This window comes from Canis lupus, chromosome 28 (genome assembly GCF_048164855.1).
Source record: "Canis lupus baileyi chromosome 28, mCanLup2.hap1, whole genome shotgun sequence".
In the NCBI taxonomy this organism is placed as follows: Eukaryota; Metazoa; Chordata; class Mammalia; order Carnivora; family Canidae; genus Canis; species Canis lupus.
In genome coordinates, this window is record NC_132865.1 from 13,697,321 (window position 1) to 13,715,889 (window position 18,569).

The 18,569-nt window shown below is 42.0% G+C and overlaps 1 long non-coding RNA gene across 1 annotated transcript; it reads right to left on the bottom strand.

Annotated features, from left to right (window-relative positions):
* Window positions 1-4,399: 4,399 nt before the first annotated feature.
* LOC140619955 (uncharacterized) lies at window positions 4,400-11,679 on the bottom strand. Its single transcript, XR_012019713.1, has 3 exons — window positions 9,369-11,679; window positions 7,143-7,255; window positions 4,400-5,612 (listed from the first exon to the last, which is right to left on the bottom strand). It is a non-coding gene; the product is annotated as an uncharacterized lncRNA (long non-coding RNA).
* Window positions 11,680-18,569: the final 6,890 nt, after the last annotated feature.

Here is an 18,569-nt window from a genome sequence, read left to right on the forward strand (position 1 = left end):
ACTTGATGGGATGATTTGTGCAAAGTGGCTGGCACTTAGTAGGCATACAATAAACACATGTGGCTGTTTGAGGCCACCACATGATGGAGAATTTTCCAGAAAAAAAAATGATGATATGCACATTGTTCCTTGTGAAAAGAAGGCGTTTAGGACAGTATACCTGGCACCTAGTGAGCACCCTGTCAGTGCTGGTGATGCTCCTGGGGGAAACCAGACAAATCCTGGCACTGCCAGTTACCAGTTGTGTCTCTCCATCTCTCTGAGCCGCTGCGTCCTCATCTCCACAATGTACATATAACAGTACCTACTTTGTGGGACTATCGAAAGACTCAAATGAGGTAACTCGTGCAAAGAAACTGGCATCTGGCTGCATTCGATAAGTGTCAGCTATTGTCACTTTTGCTTTCAGTAACTGGAGGATGATCATTTTAGAAACTACGGCTTGATGATAGACTATATCCTCCTTGCAGGGCAATTTAAGGATGGGGAGCTGTGAGGTTTTCATTAGGAACATGCTCTGTCTTCCCTTCTGTGTCTCTCTTCTCTTTAGATGTGGGCCTTCTTCTTTGTCTGGGCTCCTAAAATCCTTTCGATGCCCTGGCTGCCCAGGCTTCTACATTCTGAATTAACCAGACATGTCCTCTCTGTAGCTTCTTTTTAAAATGTGCATTTTGAGATCACTGTATATTCACATGCAGTTGTAAGAAAGAACGCAGAGAGATCCTATATAACCTTCACCCAGTGGGATCCCTGGGTGGCTCAGCGGTTGAGGGCCTGCCTCCGGCTCAGGGCATGATCCTGGAGTCCCAGGATCGAGTCCCACGTCCGGCTCCCTGCCTGGAGCCTGCTTCTCCCTCTGTCTGTGTCTCTGCCCTCTCTCTCTGTGTGTCTTTCATGAATAAATAAATAAAATCTTTAAAAAATAAAAGAACCTTCACCCAGTCTTCCTTAATGGTAACATCCTACGTAACAAAAGTACAGTATCGCAACCAGGACATTGATATGATATATCCACCTTATTCTGATTTCATTAGATTTACATGCAATCATTGAAGCGTGTGTATTTAGTTTTGTGCAATTCTATCACACATGTAGATTTGTGTGAACACTACCAGTCAAGATAAAGAACAGTTCTATCCCCTTGTCTACCGCTGTTTTCATCCCAGACCTCCCCTGATGCTACCTCCCCACTATTTTCCCACAAAATTTCTGTCTCGGGTTCAAGGATTTGCTAAGTGCATGCTTAGCCCAGCACAAATCCATTCTGGCTAGGGTTGGTGGACAATCGCTGTTGAAGGGGTCATACCACCAAGATCGTTGTATTCCCAGGGACAGCTTTAATGATTTTACTCTGGAGAATGAGCAGTAGACAACCCGAAGAAAAACGCGGCTCACAATTATCAAATATGAATGTGCATGAAAAAGGTTGGGAGTGGAGAAGAAATATGGAAGCCTCCTCTACAGCCCCAAATGCTCCAGGCTGATTCACCTAAGTGGAAATTAAAACACACACACACACACACACACATACACACACACACACACACACAAACAGCCTTAATCTGTTCAGGCATCTATAACAAAGTAGCAGACACTGGGTGGCTTTTAAAAAGAAGACATTTATTTCTCCCAGTTCTGGAGGTTGGGGAGTCCAAGGTCAAGGCCCGAGCAGATTCAGTGTCTAGTGAATCTGCTTCCTCATAGATGTCACTCTTCTCACCGTGACCTCACATGGTGGAAAGGATGAGGGAGCTCTCTGGGGCTTCTTTTATAAGGGCACTAATCCCACTTATGGGAACACTGCCCTCATGAGCACTCTGCCCTCATGATCTTCCAGAGGACTTACCTTCTATATCTTCACATTGGGGCTTAGGATTTCAACAGATGATCTTGGGGGACCCAGATGTTCAGACCATAGCACACACACCTTTTTTTTTTTTATGATTTTATTTTTTTACTCATGAGAGACACACAGAGAAAGACAAAGGCAGAGACACAGGTAGAGGGAGTAGAAGCAGGCTCCATGCAGCGAGGTGGGGGACTCGATCCCGGGTCTCCAGGATCACGCCCTGAGCCAAAGGCAGGTGCTCAACCACTGAGCCACCCAGGCGTCCCTCACACACACCTTTAAAACAAGAAACCTCTTGGGAACTTCTCTCCCCCGACTCCGTGACCCACTGGAATAAATAAAAACTCTCTTTGCTGCAGCTGAAGAATTGGATCTCGTTCCCATTTCCTTTGACTAGCACAGGGCAGAAGTTAAACAATCGATGCCCGGATTTGCAATCGCTACCCCAGAGCCCCACTTGACTATCTGTGGCCAACCACAACCCTCCGTGCCGATGACCCTGACGTGTTCTATAAGGCGCAGAAGGCACTTGGCTTAACGCCTGACCAGGCCTGAGGATGAAAAGCATTCCTTTACAAGTTTTGACATAATTAGAATGCATAGTGGTCCACAAACATTTCCCCCCACAGACTTTTAAGAGAGCCTGACAGCTAAAGCACGCAGTCCCGGGAGGAGGAAAGTGGAAGCCTTCATCCTCAAGCGCTTTGCCTCACATGATTGCCCTCCTACAGGGGAGCAAAGCCAGCCCTGCCGCCTTCCTGTGATGCTACTGGCAATTGCCAAAAGGGTAATGGGGTCGAAAAGAGAAAGGTGTGAAGGAGTGATGCGGCTGGAGGGGACAAGTGACACACGTTCCTCATGTTCTAAAAGCCTGGGGCCTGGATCACAAGGGCGGCAGCACCCTGTTACCTGTTAGGGTGCAAGCTTTCTGGCTCCACCCCACGTCTTCAGAATCAGAAACTGAGATTGTGTTTTTATAACGTTTCCCATCCGATGAGCACTGGGTGTTATGCTAGATGTTGGCAAATTGAACTCCAATAAAAAAAATAAAAATAAAAATAAATAAATAAATAAATAAATAAAATATATAAAGCAAAAATAAAATAAAATAAAATAAAATAAAATAAAATAAAATAAAATTTCCCCATCCCCGCTCCAGGTGATTCTGAGGCATGGTAATGTTTGAGAGCCATTAGGGCTTCCAACAAGAGGCAGCAAAAATAAATTTGTTGGCCCACTAGGATGGAGAATCATCCCCACAGAGATATTGATGGAAGATTCAGGATTAGATTTAAAGTATTTATTTATTGTTTTAATTTATTTATTTTTTAGATTTAAAGTATTTAAAGTATAGATTTAAAGTAGATTACTACTTTAAATTCAGGAAAGAAATGTTTGAGCATCTACAGATTCTAGGCAGTACTTTACGGACAGAGGAATGAACAAGACAGTTGAGCTCTTAGCTTCATGGAGCTTACATTCTAGCTGCTTGGTAATAAGTGCTCTAAAGAAAAAAAAATGCATCGGATATGGGGTGCGGCTTTAGCAGGATAGTTAGAAAAGGTGGTGGTATCGAGTAGGACCCGAGCAAAGCACAAGAGCCAGCAGGCCATGCTAAGACCTGACAAAGGACATTCTGGCAGAGGGGATTGAAAGTGTGACGGCCTGACATGCACATGAGTTTGATGTGATCAAGGAAGTCTGACAGGTGGTGTAGATAGAAGAGGAAGAGGAGAGCAGGTTAGCTAGAGGTGGGATGGGGCTAGATTATTCGGGGTCTTCTAGGACTCCTGGGGTTGTTTAGATTTCTTCTGAGTGTGATGCGAAATCATTGGAGGCTGCTAGATAGGAGAGAGGCATACTTTGTGTTGTGTGTTTAAGACAATTTGGCTGCTGTGTGAAGGTTTGCCTATAGGAAGACTAAAGTGAAAGCCATAGGATTAGTTGGGAGACTAGTGTGATAGTCCCACTATGAGATGATGGGTGCTAGAGAAATATGGTAGCGGTAGAGGTGCTGGGTTTGGTTGAATTTGGGATGTATTTTGTTTTTGTTTTTATTTACTTGTTCATGAGATACACAGAAGTGGGAGAGAGAGGCAGAGACACAGGCAGAGGGAGAAGCAGGCTCCACGCAGGGAGCCCAACGTGGGACTCGATCCCGGGACCCCAGGATCACGCCTTGGGCCGAAGGCAGGTGCTAAACTGCTGAGCCACCCAGGGATCCCCGAATTTGGGATGTATTCTGAAGATAAAGCTGGGATGTGGGAGAAAAAGGAATCAAGAATGATGTCTAGGCTTCTGTTTAAGGTACTGGGTAAACTGCAGTGCCATTTACTGAAAGGAGCAAAACTGTAGAAAGAATCAATGTGTAGAGAAAGCCAAGAATTCTGTTTTGGTCATGTTTTATTTGAGATGCCTGTGTTAACATCCAAGTAGGTCAGGGCATCAGATAAATGAGTCATTTACTCAACGGGTAGATGGAATTGGACTTCATAGTGTGTGTAAAGGAGTAAAAGCACTATTCATTAAATTATAGGCAAATATTTTTTTAAGATTTCATTTATTTGAGAGAGAGAGGCAGAGAGATCACAAGCACAGGGGAGGGGCAGAGGGAGAAGCAGACTCCCTGCTGAGCAGGGAGCCCCATGTGGGACCTGATCCCAGGACCCTGGGATCAGGACCTGAGCTGATGGCAGACGCTTCACCAACTGAGCCACCCAGGTGCCTAGGCAAATATTTTAAAGTAAACATTGTACAAAATAGTAACTTCAGCTTTTAAAATTGCTTTCTCCATTCTCACACTCCTTGGATCTATTTTACCCATACTTTCCATATGGGTCTTCTATAGCAGTGCCTTTTCTACCACTAGAACCACGTTTCCAGTCTTCTAGCAGTTTTCCAGAGCACATGATGTTCACAGACAGCTGAGCTGTGTAGATCTGTGTATGCTGTTGCCTCTGGACACTTCATCCCAACCACAGAAATCCATCTGCTACCTGCGAGCTCCACACCAAAATCACACATGATCTTGCCTTGTAAGGTGATGTCTAGAATTCTTTTTTCCAGTTCATGCAGCACTGGTGATCCCAGGAAAAGCTGCCTAATCTAAGTTACATTTCTTTGCCTCCATTGTTCAAAATTTAGGGTTCGAGTGAGCACCGTGGTAAAATGAGAGATGTCGTAAAGTCCAAACATAAGCTCTGCCTCTTTCTTGAGGGACGATTTAGGAGACAGAGTATCATGCATTTCTGCAGAAATATTAAAGGCTAAAGGATAGTCAGCAGACTATGTCTGGGCCTTGGGCCTCAGGCCTCATACCCACCCTCTGCAATGGGAGAAGAGCTGAGGTCCTTGGGGAATAATTCTCAGATGTTCATTTTGGTGTAGTCTGGCATAAATCCAGTGGTGACTGTGTAACCCAGGGGATGCAGAGAGAAGGCTGGTGTTGCTGGCTTGGGTACACTTTAGGGTGCCCTTAGGCATGTTGATTTGAGTGAAAAAATGAGATTGTCAAATGCCTTCAACATAAGTATTCACATTTCTCTGTGCCACTGAAATCATGATTTTTCTTCATTGAGAAGAGAGGATGTGACAGTCGAGGGGCTTCTCCATAGGACCGTCTAACACATCTGGATTTTCCTCTCTAGACCGTTGAGTCCCGTAGGAAGTGTGGGGATGCGCCTGCTGCCTTCTCCCACCATGCCCGCTGAGCTGCAGTCCCACACAGAGTCGTGTGCAAAAGCAAGACTATGTAGTCTTTGGACTGAGAAAGTGGAAGAGAGCAGTTATTTTCATGAAACTATCCTGGCATTGCAATGTATGTGTTTCCATCCCCCAGGTGGCCTTCCTGAACTCTCCCTGCTGGCCCTATGCCTTTGCTCCCTGCACCACACTCCCCCCGCCCCACCTTTTTTATCTCTCCCTGCCATGTCCTTCCTGCCACTTCATCATCTGGTGGATCCCCGGTTACCCTGTGACACTCGCCTTTGGCAGGACCTCATTCCACGAGCTCCCCCCCCCCCCATCACCCTGGCCACCTGGCTTGCTCCTCCATGATCTGCTAGTGGATCAGGATCGTGTCCTCCCAGAGGCATGGCAGTAATGTGTTCCTGGGTGGGTGTCTTCTGGTTGAGGGGGACTCTCGAGTGAAGGGACTAGGTAGCGACCTGGGCATCTCAGAGTCTTTGCTGGACTCTCAATAACCTTTGCTGAAGGACTAGCCAGCTGTATGATGAAGGGCTGTCTTTGCTTTGGTTTGGTTTTGTATTTTTTAATTTGGTCTCATGTGTAATCCATAGAAGGAGACAGAATGTGCAGCTATAAGAAATGTGCAGCCATTTGATGTCAGAAGGGGTTCTCAGCTTCTAAACACGATATATCCCCTGCCATCTAAACTGAACCTGAAATTGCTCCCCTAAAAATTACATCCTGTTTAAGCTTTCATGAATCCACTATAAATACCCCCAAACACCCTTGGTGAGAATAAACTACCAAGTTCAGTGCTTCTTAACTAAATGTGCATTCAAACCACCTGGGGATCCTGATAAAATCCGGATTCCAATTTGGGGGAAGGAGAGGCTGAGATTATGTATCGCAAATTAGCTGCTTATCTACAGACCACACCTCAGGTGGCCACAGTCTGCACAGAGGTTCTCAAACTTTAGTGAGCATCAGAATTCCCTGGAGAGCTTCTTAAAACACAGACCGCTGGACCTCACCCCCATATTTTCTGATTCAATAGGCCTAGGGCTTAAGATTTTGCACATCTAGTAGGTTTCCAGGTGATTCCACTGGTTCATGGAGAATGGATTTTGAGCCACTCCCACAATGGCTTTGAGAGAAACTGGAGAATGTCACACAGGCCTGCAGTGACTTGGCCTTGACCTGTATCTGCAATTTCTCCCATTCCCCTTTGAGGCCAGCACCACTTTCCACCACTTTCTGTAAACCTACCAGCATAACCTCTGCTATTTCACAGAGAAAACAGAAGCCTTTGCTAAATCAAATTCTTTTTTTTTTTTTTTTGCTAAATCAAATTCTTATCTGGTCCCCTACCTACCAAAATGTCTGCATCTATTTCATTCTTTTTTTTTTTAATTTTTTATTGGTGTTCAATTTACTAACATACAGAATAACCCCCAGTGCCCATCACCCATTCACTCCCACATCTATTTCATTCTTGAGGCCCTTTCTCTTGTAAGAGATGAGTAAACGACCCTCTGCCCAAAGTCAATCTACCTACGGGGCTCTGGATCTTATACTACCACCGTTAGGATCTTTCTTCTTCACTTACCTCTCCAGTTCCTTTTTCTTCTTTCTTTTATTTTAATCATACCCAGGCTTTTCTCATCCTCAAAAATTCCCTTCATACAGTTTCCTTCATTCCTCCCTTTAGTAGTTAAATTTCTAGAAAAAAAAATGAAAACCTGAAATGGGTACTCATTACTTTTTAAAATTCTCAGACACTTTAAAAATCCACTGTGACCTGGCTTCCATCCTCAGGAGTCCCCTGGAAATGCCCTTGTTAATAGCACCAACTTGGTACCAAATTCACTTGATGTTCAGTCATCTACAGTCAAAACACATTCAATTACCTTAACAAACATCTATGTATGGTAATGAGTTCTGTGTCAGGCAGGAAAAGAGAAAACATTCTAAATTTAAACATACAAGGAACTTCATCCTTACAGGTGCTGAAGAATTGGGAAAACAAACAAACGGTATTGAGACAACCTAGAAATCAGTGGCAGGAAACTGCTACCTCCTGGCTGGAGGGATGGAAGGAAAAAGTGGGGCTATACCATGGCTCTGGTGCCAATGGCTCTGGTGCCCTGGGGCAACTGGAGCCATAGTGGAGATGAGCCCAGGAGGACGATAGTCTAGAGCAGAGAAGGGGGTGACATTTCCTGGCTTCTGCCTTACTCTCTCCCACCGTGGCATCTCTTTGGCCAAACCCAACCAGCAGCCCCTGAGAAGGGAGCCTGAGACAAAACCTGTTGAGGTCAGCAACCTGTTCTAAAGGGCAGAGCAAGAAAAGCATCCAATGGCAAGTTGGCCAAGGACCAACACAGCTTCTATATCAGTATAGGCTTTCTAGATCTATCTCTTAAACATCAAAAAACTATCGTACATCTTGATCTGGATGCCCATAGGCACCTCAAACTCAACATTTCCCCAAATAGAACTGTTATCTTCCCTACCCAGCCTGGTTCTCTCCTGCTTCTCCTACCTCTGTGACTATCGCTAAGATCAACCTATTTCCGTGAGTCTGAACCAGAAGATTGTCCTTGGCTCCTTTTCTTGTGCTGCCCAATCCTACTGGTCACCAGGTTTTGCTGATTTCTGCTTTGTATGCAGTTGTCATAACTACCCTCTCCTCACTTTATGTTGCAGCTTTGTTCAGACTCTCTTTGTTTCACCCCTGGACAAAGGCAGAGCTCCCTGACTCTGCAGTCACTGCCATATCTTCTAGATAGTCTAGAACTAGAAGTCTGCCCTCCATGCTGCTGCCAAAAAACCCCTTCCTAACATGCACATTGACTACATCCCTCCACTGCTCAAAATTCTTCAGTTTCCTCAGTAAGAGTCCAAGTCCTCACAGAACAAATAAGTTCTGAATGCCTTCAGGTCTAAGCACAAAATAACGCTCAATTCTGAACACTGGACTGTCATTTTCCCAGGAAAAAGAAGAATCTAGATTAAAGGAAGAGGAGGAGACCGTAAGACATGAAGTTTTGCTGCTAGTGACCATGCGCACCCTTCCCAGTATCATAGGACAAAACTGCAAATGGGGTTCACTTCACGGCATTGCAAGCTGTCACTCAGAACCCCAAGCTTGGAAGAGCCCATTTTGGTTAAATGCTCCACTGTCTCTGTCCTTGATAATTTTGAGCAAGGATCCCCACATATCCATATTGTCACATTGGGCCCCACAAATTATGGAGCAAATCCTGACCAGGAATATCTTATGAGTCTAAATAACATGAATTGAAAGATGGGAGCCCATACGCCTAAGCATACCTAAGCCACATCAGACTTTATAGTCTAGAAAATATAAATATCCCAGGTAGGGAATGACATGATCCATAAAGTATGTGAAAGGGGTAGACAGGTCACTGAGGACAACACGTGGAGTGAGAATGGGAGAAAGGTATTTAAAGCTAATAGGAAAATATCACTAACAGTACAATCATGTGGAAGTCGTACCAAAAAAAACATTCATAAAACAACATGAGTGAAATGACTATGGCCAGGGGGCTGAAACTCTGGATTGAAAACATATTGGGGATGATTTAGAAAAAAAAAAAAAAGTAAAGGTCATTATTTTTATATCCAAGATCATAAGTAGCTATTTTTTTTCTCTTCACTGAGAATTGGAGAGGGGGCAGGGAGGATCCCCTAAATTTCTGAAGGACATGCTATTTTAAATCATGGAAACACCTTTTATGTGTGGATTATTACAAATAAATAGTAAGTCACCAAAAAGCCAAGACTCTTCTTATATTTTCTTGTGGCTCACCTTTCTTGTCTCTTCCTCTTTCTTCTCCTTCCTTTTCTGTTCATCAGCTTCTTCTTTTTTTTCTTCCCTCCTCTCAACCTCAGGAAAGGAGCAAGAAACAACAATATTTGTACCAGGTTTTGTTTGAAATTTCAGTTTAGGCCAACGGTCTTGGAAGTCAGCTTTGCGTGTCATGTGGCAAGAGGAAGCAAAACATCAAGCGCCCATAGTGGCTATGACTAGGTAAACAGATGGAGCTACCAGGGACATGGGGATAGTGGGGTTTATAAATAGGAGGTGGTGGGACAGGCAGCTTCACCACTGCTTTTACAGAGATGCAAAAAAAATTGCAAGTGACCTCTGTATCCATAGTGAAAGGCATGCAAGACACCAGGGGCTGCTATCCCGCATCCCCCTGCCCTCCTCCATCCGTGCGTGTGGGCCAGATGGACAGTCCTCACACCTACCACGGTTTAGGGAAAATTCTATTCCCTAGTACGATATAGTGAGCACTGAGGAATTTTTAGATGCTTTACAAAATTCCGTCTCTCTTCCCCCCCCCCCCCATGCTAACAGACATAACAATAACAACAACGAAAAGAAACTTAAAATTAGCATTTAAGAAATCCCAGGGGCATTTATATCAGCATGTGCTATGTGCTGATGTCTCATTATATTTTATAGCTTTCAAGACTCTTATTATAGGTTGCTGGGGTTAATTCAGGTCCTCCTTCCCCTGGAATAATTTGAGAATAAAATAACAAACATAGGAACTAAAATGGTGTAGATAAAAATAGTACTGGAGGCAGAGGGACGGATTAGGAGCTTTTGACATCTCACCATTCTTAAACCTGAAAATAGCCTAATTGGAAGCCCGAGGAAGGTAATAAATGACAATTGTTAAATAAAAGCTAATGATTCAAAAATATTAGGTTTTTGAAGTTAGGTGGGTAGATGGAAAAAATGTGGTAGTATTGATTTTGCATTTGCAGCAAAGTATGATGAGTGTGATTTCTGTGTCTTTAATGAGCTCAGTTAGGTTCACCCAAAAATGAATCTGAAAAGCAGGAAATAACTCTGAAAAGGTCTGAGCCGACACTGTCTAGTAACATAGCCACTAGCAATATATAGTTATTAAACATAATTAAAATTAAATACAATTAAAACTACTTCCTCCTTTGTACTGGCCACATTTCAAGGGCTCCATCACTACATGTGGCTAGTGGCTACCATATTGTACAGTGCAGGCACAGGCCACTCCTGTTATTGGAGAATGTGCTAGCAGATGAAAGATTTATGTGCTTACACTTGTGTTAATGTTAAAAATGTTAAAGGGGTGGGGTTTAATATTTTGGAAAGCATGTATTAGAAATATTATGGTGGCAATGATGCTAATTTAAACAGAAGTATTTCAATTAAGATGAAAAAGTTAAGCAAAGAGTTTTTAACAGGAGTATAGACAGGAAGGCATGTAATCAATAACTGAGTAAATGATGATCAAATCTGAAAATTTAAGAATTCATCCCAGCAATAGCACATCCTTCTAATATAAGGAAGTGATTACGTTGGATAAACATATAAACAGAATTAAAATGAAGCTTTGCTGCAAAAACCTTTTTTTTAAAAGGAAATAACATTTGAAGGAAAATGATAAGGGATGAGGGCTAGCCGAAGCTATTAGTACAAAATGGGGGAGGGGGAGCAGTGATGAGAGTTTGTAAATAAAACCAGCAAAGAAAGGGAAAGAGGAGTCCATGAATAAATCTAAAGCTCTGGGGAAGATAACACAAAGAAATTTAGAGAAACATTTGCAAAAAAGTAGGACAAATATTTGCAAAATACTAGAGAAGTATTTGCAAAAAAAAAAAATATATATGGCAATAGGATTTGTAATATGGAGAGCCCATACAAGAGGAATATCCAGACTCTTGCAGGCATATGGGCAAAGGATAAGAAAAGAATTCGCAGAAAGGGAAATAAAACTTGAACACATGGGGAAATACTTTCCTTCGTTAATGATCAAAGAAATAAATAACAAAATGAGGTTTGATGGAACGTTTATCAAAGCAGCAAAGAGAGGGAAAGACGGAGGGACTGCGATATGATCAAAGCAAGGGCCAGCGTGAGAGACCAGCCTCTTTCCCGTGGTTGTCAGAAGGGAACTTGCAGCAACTCCTTCAGCATCTAGTAAAATGTAGCAAGAAACTGTGCACAATCTTTGACCACGAATTCCACCTCTGGCTCTGATATTAAAGCATCCCAAAGCTGTATGATACTTTCTGTACAAACGTTGATGGCACCCTAACTAAAATACCAAGCTGCGGCAAAATCATAGCACAGTGGCTGGACAGAAAATTCTGGGATTAAAAATGCTATGAAGAGTTTTTACTCTTTATTTTATATTTATTTATTTATTTATTTATTTATTTATTTATTTATTTATTTTACTCTTTATTTTAAAATGCACTATGTGAGGGGCATCTGGGTGGCTCAGTGGGTTAAGCGTCTGCCTTTGGCTCAGGTCATGATCCCATAGTTCTGGGATCCAGACTCACATTAGTCTCTCTGCTCAGTGGGGAGCCTGCTTCTCCCTCTCCTCCGTGCTCCTTTTCTCTCTGGCTATCTCTGTCACTATTTCCGTTTCTCTCTTTCAAATAAATAAATAAAACCTTTAAAAAGAAAAAGCACTGTGTGATATTCAAATGCATTTTTTAAGTCCTTTGAATACAAAAAAAAAAGTCCTTTGAATACATTTAAGTCAAAAATAGAGAAAGTGGAAGACCCCCTTCGCCTCCTCCTTCCATCCAGTCCACCTCCTAGAGGTTGGAAGGTATACTTTGGACACTTTCATATCCATCTATCCATTTTTCCATCAGAAATCACACCAGGTAGGAGTAGATAGCATACTTCATGGGGGTTTGCTTTACACACAAATAAGATCGTCTTTAAACATATTTTATAACTTACCCTTTCACTTTAATATTGGAGCCCCTGCCCTTATAGTACACAATGACTTCCCTCACTCTTTTTAGATGCTGCATAGGGGTACACACATTAGCAAAGGCTGCTTTTTAAACAATTCTCCTGTGGCTGGATATTTATGTGGTCTTCAATATTTGGCTAATAAAATCAGTGCTGCAACAAGTCTCTGTGCTCCTTTACACTCAAGTACCACTTCAGGATACATAGTGGGAAGTGGAATTGCTGGCTTCAAATGACAAGTGCATTTTAGAATCATGATTGATATTGCAGCAGTATACCTGAGTCCCTATTTCTTCAGACTCTCAGTAACACTGCATGTTATCAAAGATTTAAAATTTCTACCTGATAGGTGAAGAGTATGAAGAGTATATGTAATTGTTTTAATAATATTGAGTTATATTTTGGTCTATATTAATTCCTGGTTTTAGATTTAAAATGTTTTCTAATCATCTTTCACTTATTTTAAAACTTTACAAAAGCGCCTTTGTCATAAAGTTTAATTTTTTGTGTGTGTGATCAAATTGATCAGCTTTTTGCTATGGCTCCAAGCTGATATCTTTTTTAAAATGGCTATTGTCAGGCACCTAGGTGGCTCAGTTGGTTAAGTGTCTGCCTTCTACGCAGGTCGTGATCCCAGAGTCCTGGGATCAAGATCAAGTCCCATGTTGGGTTCCCTGCTCCGTGGGGAGCCTGCCTCTGCCTCTCTTTCTGCCTGACACTACCCCTGCTTGTATTCTCTCTCTCTCTCTCTGTGTCAAATAAATAAAAAAGTCTTTTAAAAAATAAAATGGCTATCATTCCCCAGAGATCATAAAAATATTTATGCACATTTCTTGTGATATTTTCATGATTTATTTTTTTCCTACTAGCTCATAATCCATCTACAAGCTGTACTGCAGTGTGTAAGAGAAAAGCTCACATTATAAAAGCAGGTGGAAAAATAATATGAAACAAAACACAATGGTAGAAAAGAAATTAAAATAAATATATCAAAGCAATAACAGAGTTGTCTTTGGGTAGGGAGATTAGATATGATTTTTTTTCCTTCTAATTGTTTCTATGTTTCAGATTTTAGATAGTATTGGTTGTATTTATTAACGCATGATGGCCTTCTATGTTCTTTTTTCTGCCGAGTACAGTAACCGTTCTTTTTCCCTTTCACCTTGTGGTTTGGTGAAGACTTCTAATCACAACACTCCACCCTGGCCACAGATGTGGGCTCACCACAGAGTCCTTCACTGGGATTTCCCTAACTGCTGCAGATGGTGAAGAGCTTCCCTGCTCATGGTCGCAAGGCTGATGGGTATGTGGCCCGAGCTGCCAACAGACCTGGTTCTAGTTGACCAGATCGTGACACAAGTGACCGACACTCAGAGAGAGATAGAGACAGAAAGAGAGGACCACACATCATGTAAGCCTGTGATCTAATTTTTTCCCCAAGCTCAGGCTTATCTGTGGTTGAGTTACCTGGGCTGATAAATCCATTCCCCCCATTTTTTTCTTTAGGGTGGCTAGGATTTCAGTTACTTGTACCAGAGTGGCCTGGATGAAAAAAAAAAAAAAGGGAAAAAAAACTATAGGAAAAATAAGGTGAGAAAAAAAGCTTCAGAGATATGAAAATATCATTAGAAGGAAATAAATACACATCTAGACTAAAGCAATCCTCACTCTGTAGAAGGGGGCACTAATACAAATAATATAAAATTGCAACTATTGGTTTACAGCCATTAGGGCATCTTATCACCAGAGAGATAGCTAGTAAAATAAGGTGGTAGCAAGTGTATGCATAATTTCATAATTTTTGCATTCCCAGAAAAGCAAGGACGGCCCCTGGAATTAAGAGTGATGTTGACATAAACAGAGATTGCGGTCCTAAGATATAGCACCTCAAACTAGCTTTGAAGAGATACCTATAAATAAACATATGTACATACCTTTGTAGGCATATATATTAGACTCCATTTGTGGATTTTATTTTATTTTTTTTAAAGATTTTTAATTTATTCATGATAGACAGAGAGAGAGGCAGAGACACAGGCAGAGGGAGAAGCAGACTCCATGCAGGGAGCCCAACGCGGGACTCGATCCCGGGTCTCCAGGATCACACCCTGGGCCGAAGGCAGGCGCCAAACCGCTGAGCTACCCAGGGATCCCCCATTTGTGGATTTTAATAATGGGCATTTGGTTTCATCATAAAATCAGGTCAATGTCTTCTTACATCATGGAACTCAAGAGTCGGAAGGCCTGAAAGAATACAATTCATTAATCTTAGAGTTATTATGTACCCTGCAGAGATTAGGGGACTTAACTAGTGTCCCCTGGCTAGAAATCCCCAGAACAGGATTTGGACCCAAGCCTCTGGGATACATACCAGTCAGCGTTCCTTCCATTGCTTTCAAGTGTCAACATGAGATGACAATATAAGATCACACACACACACACCCCACATACACCCCAAAATAGCAAATATGTGTTACACTTAAAAAGACAGTTATTCTATCATTTTTATGCTCAAAAAGAATTCAAGATTCTGGGAGGTATTTTAAAGTTGAAAGTACATTGTGTTGTTAAAGAGGGCTTAACTTAATTGCTCATGGAAGAAACATTTATCTGGGTGGAGGTTTATGCTTGACTTACACAGGCTTTCAGCCTGAAGGTTGTAATAAATGAGTGATTCTCTTAGCCTTAATCTATTTTTCATATGGTGGGATGACAGTCATCATCTGAAATCATTTTGAAGTTTCCCAGAAGTGTGGAAAAACTAACCTAATCTTACTTTTATAAACTGTTTAAAGGACAAATTTTTACTTTTAGTTTTAAAATAACTTTTAAAAGGAGCTACCATTCTCAAGGAATCCAACAATTTAAAGTTCGCAAAGACATGGAGGAGCTACTGCTGGTGAGTACAAGTCTGTTGTATTTCTGCCCTGGTTATGGCTATGCCTCATTTGATAGCCAGATTTGATTTGGGGAGCATGATTATTGTTTTTCTGAAGACTGAATTTTAAAAAATTGAACAGTATGTCAAACTGAGCCTGATTTTTTTTTTTTGCTATAGTTTTTCAGATATATGTTGTTGTTGTTGTTGTTGTTTAATGCTCTGGGTATCTTAGGGGCTAGAAACTCAAAAGTTTAAGTATCATTTCGGATTATAAGAAATCAGGCACAAGGCAGCCAGTTGTCCTGGGGTTATGGAGTGGTGCTTACTGCAAAGCCCACTCTTGGTCTTCATCAGTGCTTCTCACACTGTTTGGCCAAAGCACCCTGGATACAGGGGAGAATGGATCCCATCCAAGGTTGAGAAACTGGAGTTCAGTGTGATGCTTGACACGGCCACTGCTGGAAATTTTCATTCAGATTTTACATTATTCTCCATATGATCCTTATGTTTGTTTTAATACATTTATTTATGTTAAGTATATATGAAATATCATACATATCAAATACAAATAGCAATACCGTGTAATAAATATAAATATAATTTTAATTTTAATACATAATTATCATTTAATAATGACTAAGAAATTAAACATTAAACATTATTATTTATTTGTGTTAACCTTCTAGCACCTTGTTTTACCCCCTTCCTCTGCTTTGTTTTTCTCTATAGCACTTATTGGATCTGTGAAACCATATAATTCATTTATTTTCTTTGGTTATTGTCTACTTCCCTCCCTACTGAGGGTTATTTTGTTCACTGCTGCATACCAGTGCCCAGAACAAAGCCTGGCACTCAGCGGGGCTCACTAAATACATATTGAATGAATGATGGAATGTTTCAGATGATGATGTGTTAAATCAGACTCTCTGGAAGATTTGTCTTCCCTAGCCTATGACTTAGGGGCACGCCTCATCCTTGGCAGGAAGCGTTCCTAGTTTTGGAAGTAAAACTGCTATGTTTAGGGAACATGGGGGACAAAGCATCAATGAATCCTCCCCATTTGCTTGGCATCATGAGCTACCTATTGACTTCTGAGCCCACGAGCACAGTGTGTCATGAGCTCGTATCATGAGATACTTCTTGATTCCTGATGAATCAGGTAATTTGATTTTACTTCCCGCCAAATGTACTCTCATTTCATGAGGTTGGTCTTCATGAAAGACCATGAAAGACCAAAGCCTGCACAATGCTGCTTTTCCTGCCCATCTAGATCCTTCTCAGCCCTCAAAGCCTAGATTGAGCCAAACTGCTTTTGTGACATTATCCCGCACTTAACGGTCCCGATATTAAGGCCAATCTTTTTCTCCCAATCAGAGGGCAGTCTCTCAGGCCCAATGGGGGTATGTATGAGCTCTGTTGAGGTGACCTAAGAAAAAGAACAAGCTGATTTCAAAGCATATATAGCAATTTTGAAAGAAAGTACAATGGTGTTAATTAGTACCTCTCCTACTAATCCACAAATATAATCACAGACTCACTTAACTCTGTGTTTCTGCTCAGTTCTCAGGAAAACATTTACTCTCTTTCATCTATGGCAATTTCAGATGTAAAAAGCTTTATCCTTGACCTGACCATAGCTTTTTGATAAGATGTAGTCGGCTTTAAAAGCATGTTCTTGCTAGTTATTGACAGTTCTGAGTTTACTAAAAGGAGAGCTACCTCATTACTCTTTGAGAGTAACCCAAGTCACTGTGTTTATATAATGTCATCAAAATATTTAACATAATGAGCTTTTATATAGACCTTCCTTAGGCTAGGCCCTCTTCTAAGATGACTGCACATATTAACTCATTATCCTACAAAAGAACTTTACTATTAGGTGGGTGCTACTATTATCTCCATTTTACAGATGAGCAAACTAACGCACAGTGAGGTGGTGATATATTGTTGGTAAGTTCGAGACCCAGGGTTCAAACCCAGACACTCTGGCTCCTGAGACCACATACCTAACCACTAGCCCACTTATCTCACAGCTTCGTCCCCTACTATCACCCTGCCCGTATCTGTCAGCCAACTCCTTGTCCTGGATATTCATTCTTCCTGGTCAGAGAAAGATCCTGCTGCCTCTCTCTAAACTCATCTCCCAGATCTACCAAGGAAAATTTCTTGCATTTGGGATGAAACCATTTCAGTCACCCTTCTTTATTCTTTGGAAACACTCACTGATACTGATTAGTATCAGGCTTGCCTGATACTAATCAGCCATGCTTTGGCTGGCCTCATGCTTTTGATCAAACACACCCATCTGTTAAAATGCTCAAACTATCTTTTCCCTCTGAATTCTTGAATGGAATAATTACAAATGAAAAGTTCAACCAGGATACGCTGTGATCTAAATGGATTTTTTTAAAAAAAATATTTATTTATTCATGAGAGACACACATACACACACACCCACAGAGAGAGAGAGAGAGAGAGAGAGAGAGAGAGAGGCAGAGACACAGGCAGAGGGAGAAGCAGGCTCCATGCAGGGAGCCCGATGTGGGACTCGATCCCAGGACTCCAGGATCACCCCCGGAGGCTGAAGGCAGACGCTCAACCGCTGAGCCACCCAGGCGTCCCTCTAAATGGATTTTGGGGGAAGAAGAATCTGGTGGTGTTATCTGGAGGGGGTTTAGGAGAGGGTGTGTCCCTTGAGAAACTGGGTGTAGTGAGCCCTGTTAGAAACTTTCACTTTTGAAGCCACGAAATACCATAGGAACTTTGGACATGGAAGGAAGCGGTGGATGCGACAGGCATTTCAGAGAGAACAATGGGTTGGACTTGTGGGCACCTGCCTCTAGGGATAAGGTAGAGAAGGGAGTTAAAATGATACCGCTATTCTGGGCCTGACTGATTACAGAGAGTGTCATTACCTGAAATAGGCATATCGGGAAGCTAATCTGATTCAGGGAGAACAAAAAGTTCATTTTAGAGTCTCTGTCATCATCCCAGTGGAAATGTTCAACAGTTGGAAGACACCATAAGTGAGCATTTAATGAGCTCCCTTCAAGTGTCTAGCAGGGCACATGATGTTAAATCTCCTACGGTGGAAGGAAGCTGAGGCGAGGACACCTTCCACACTGGCCTCATGGAGGCACCTGCCAGAGTATTTGGCGAGTTAGATCCTCCTCAGCCCTCAGCTACGAAGACGGAATTGGGCGGAGGGTTTGGATGTAAAGACAACGACTTGCTATATATCCTAATCCCAAACGATAGCGCGCTTTTCTTTATCCCACGTAGAGATCCCCAGAAAGCGACAGTGTCATTGGTTAGACGGTTATGGGCTTGGTTTTCAGACCCTCACTTGATATCAGTTT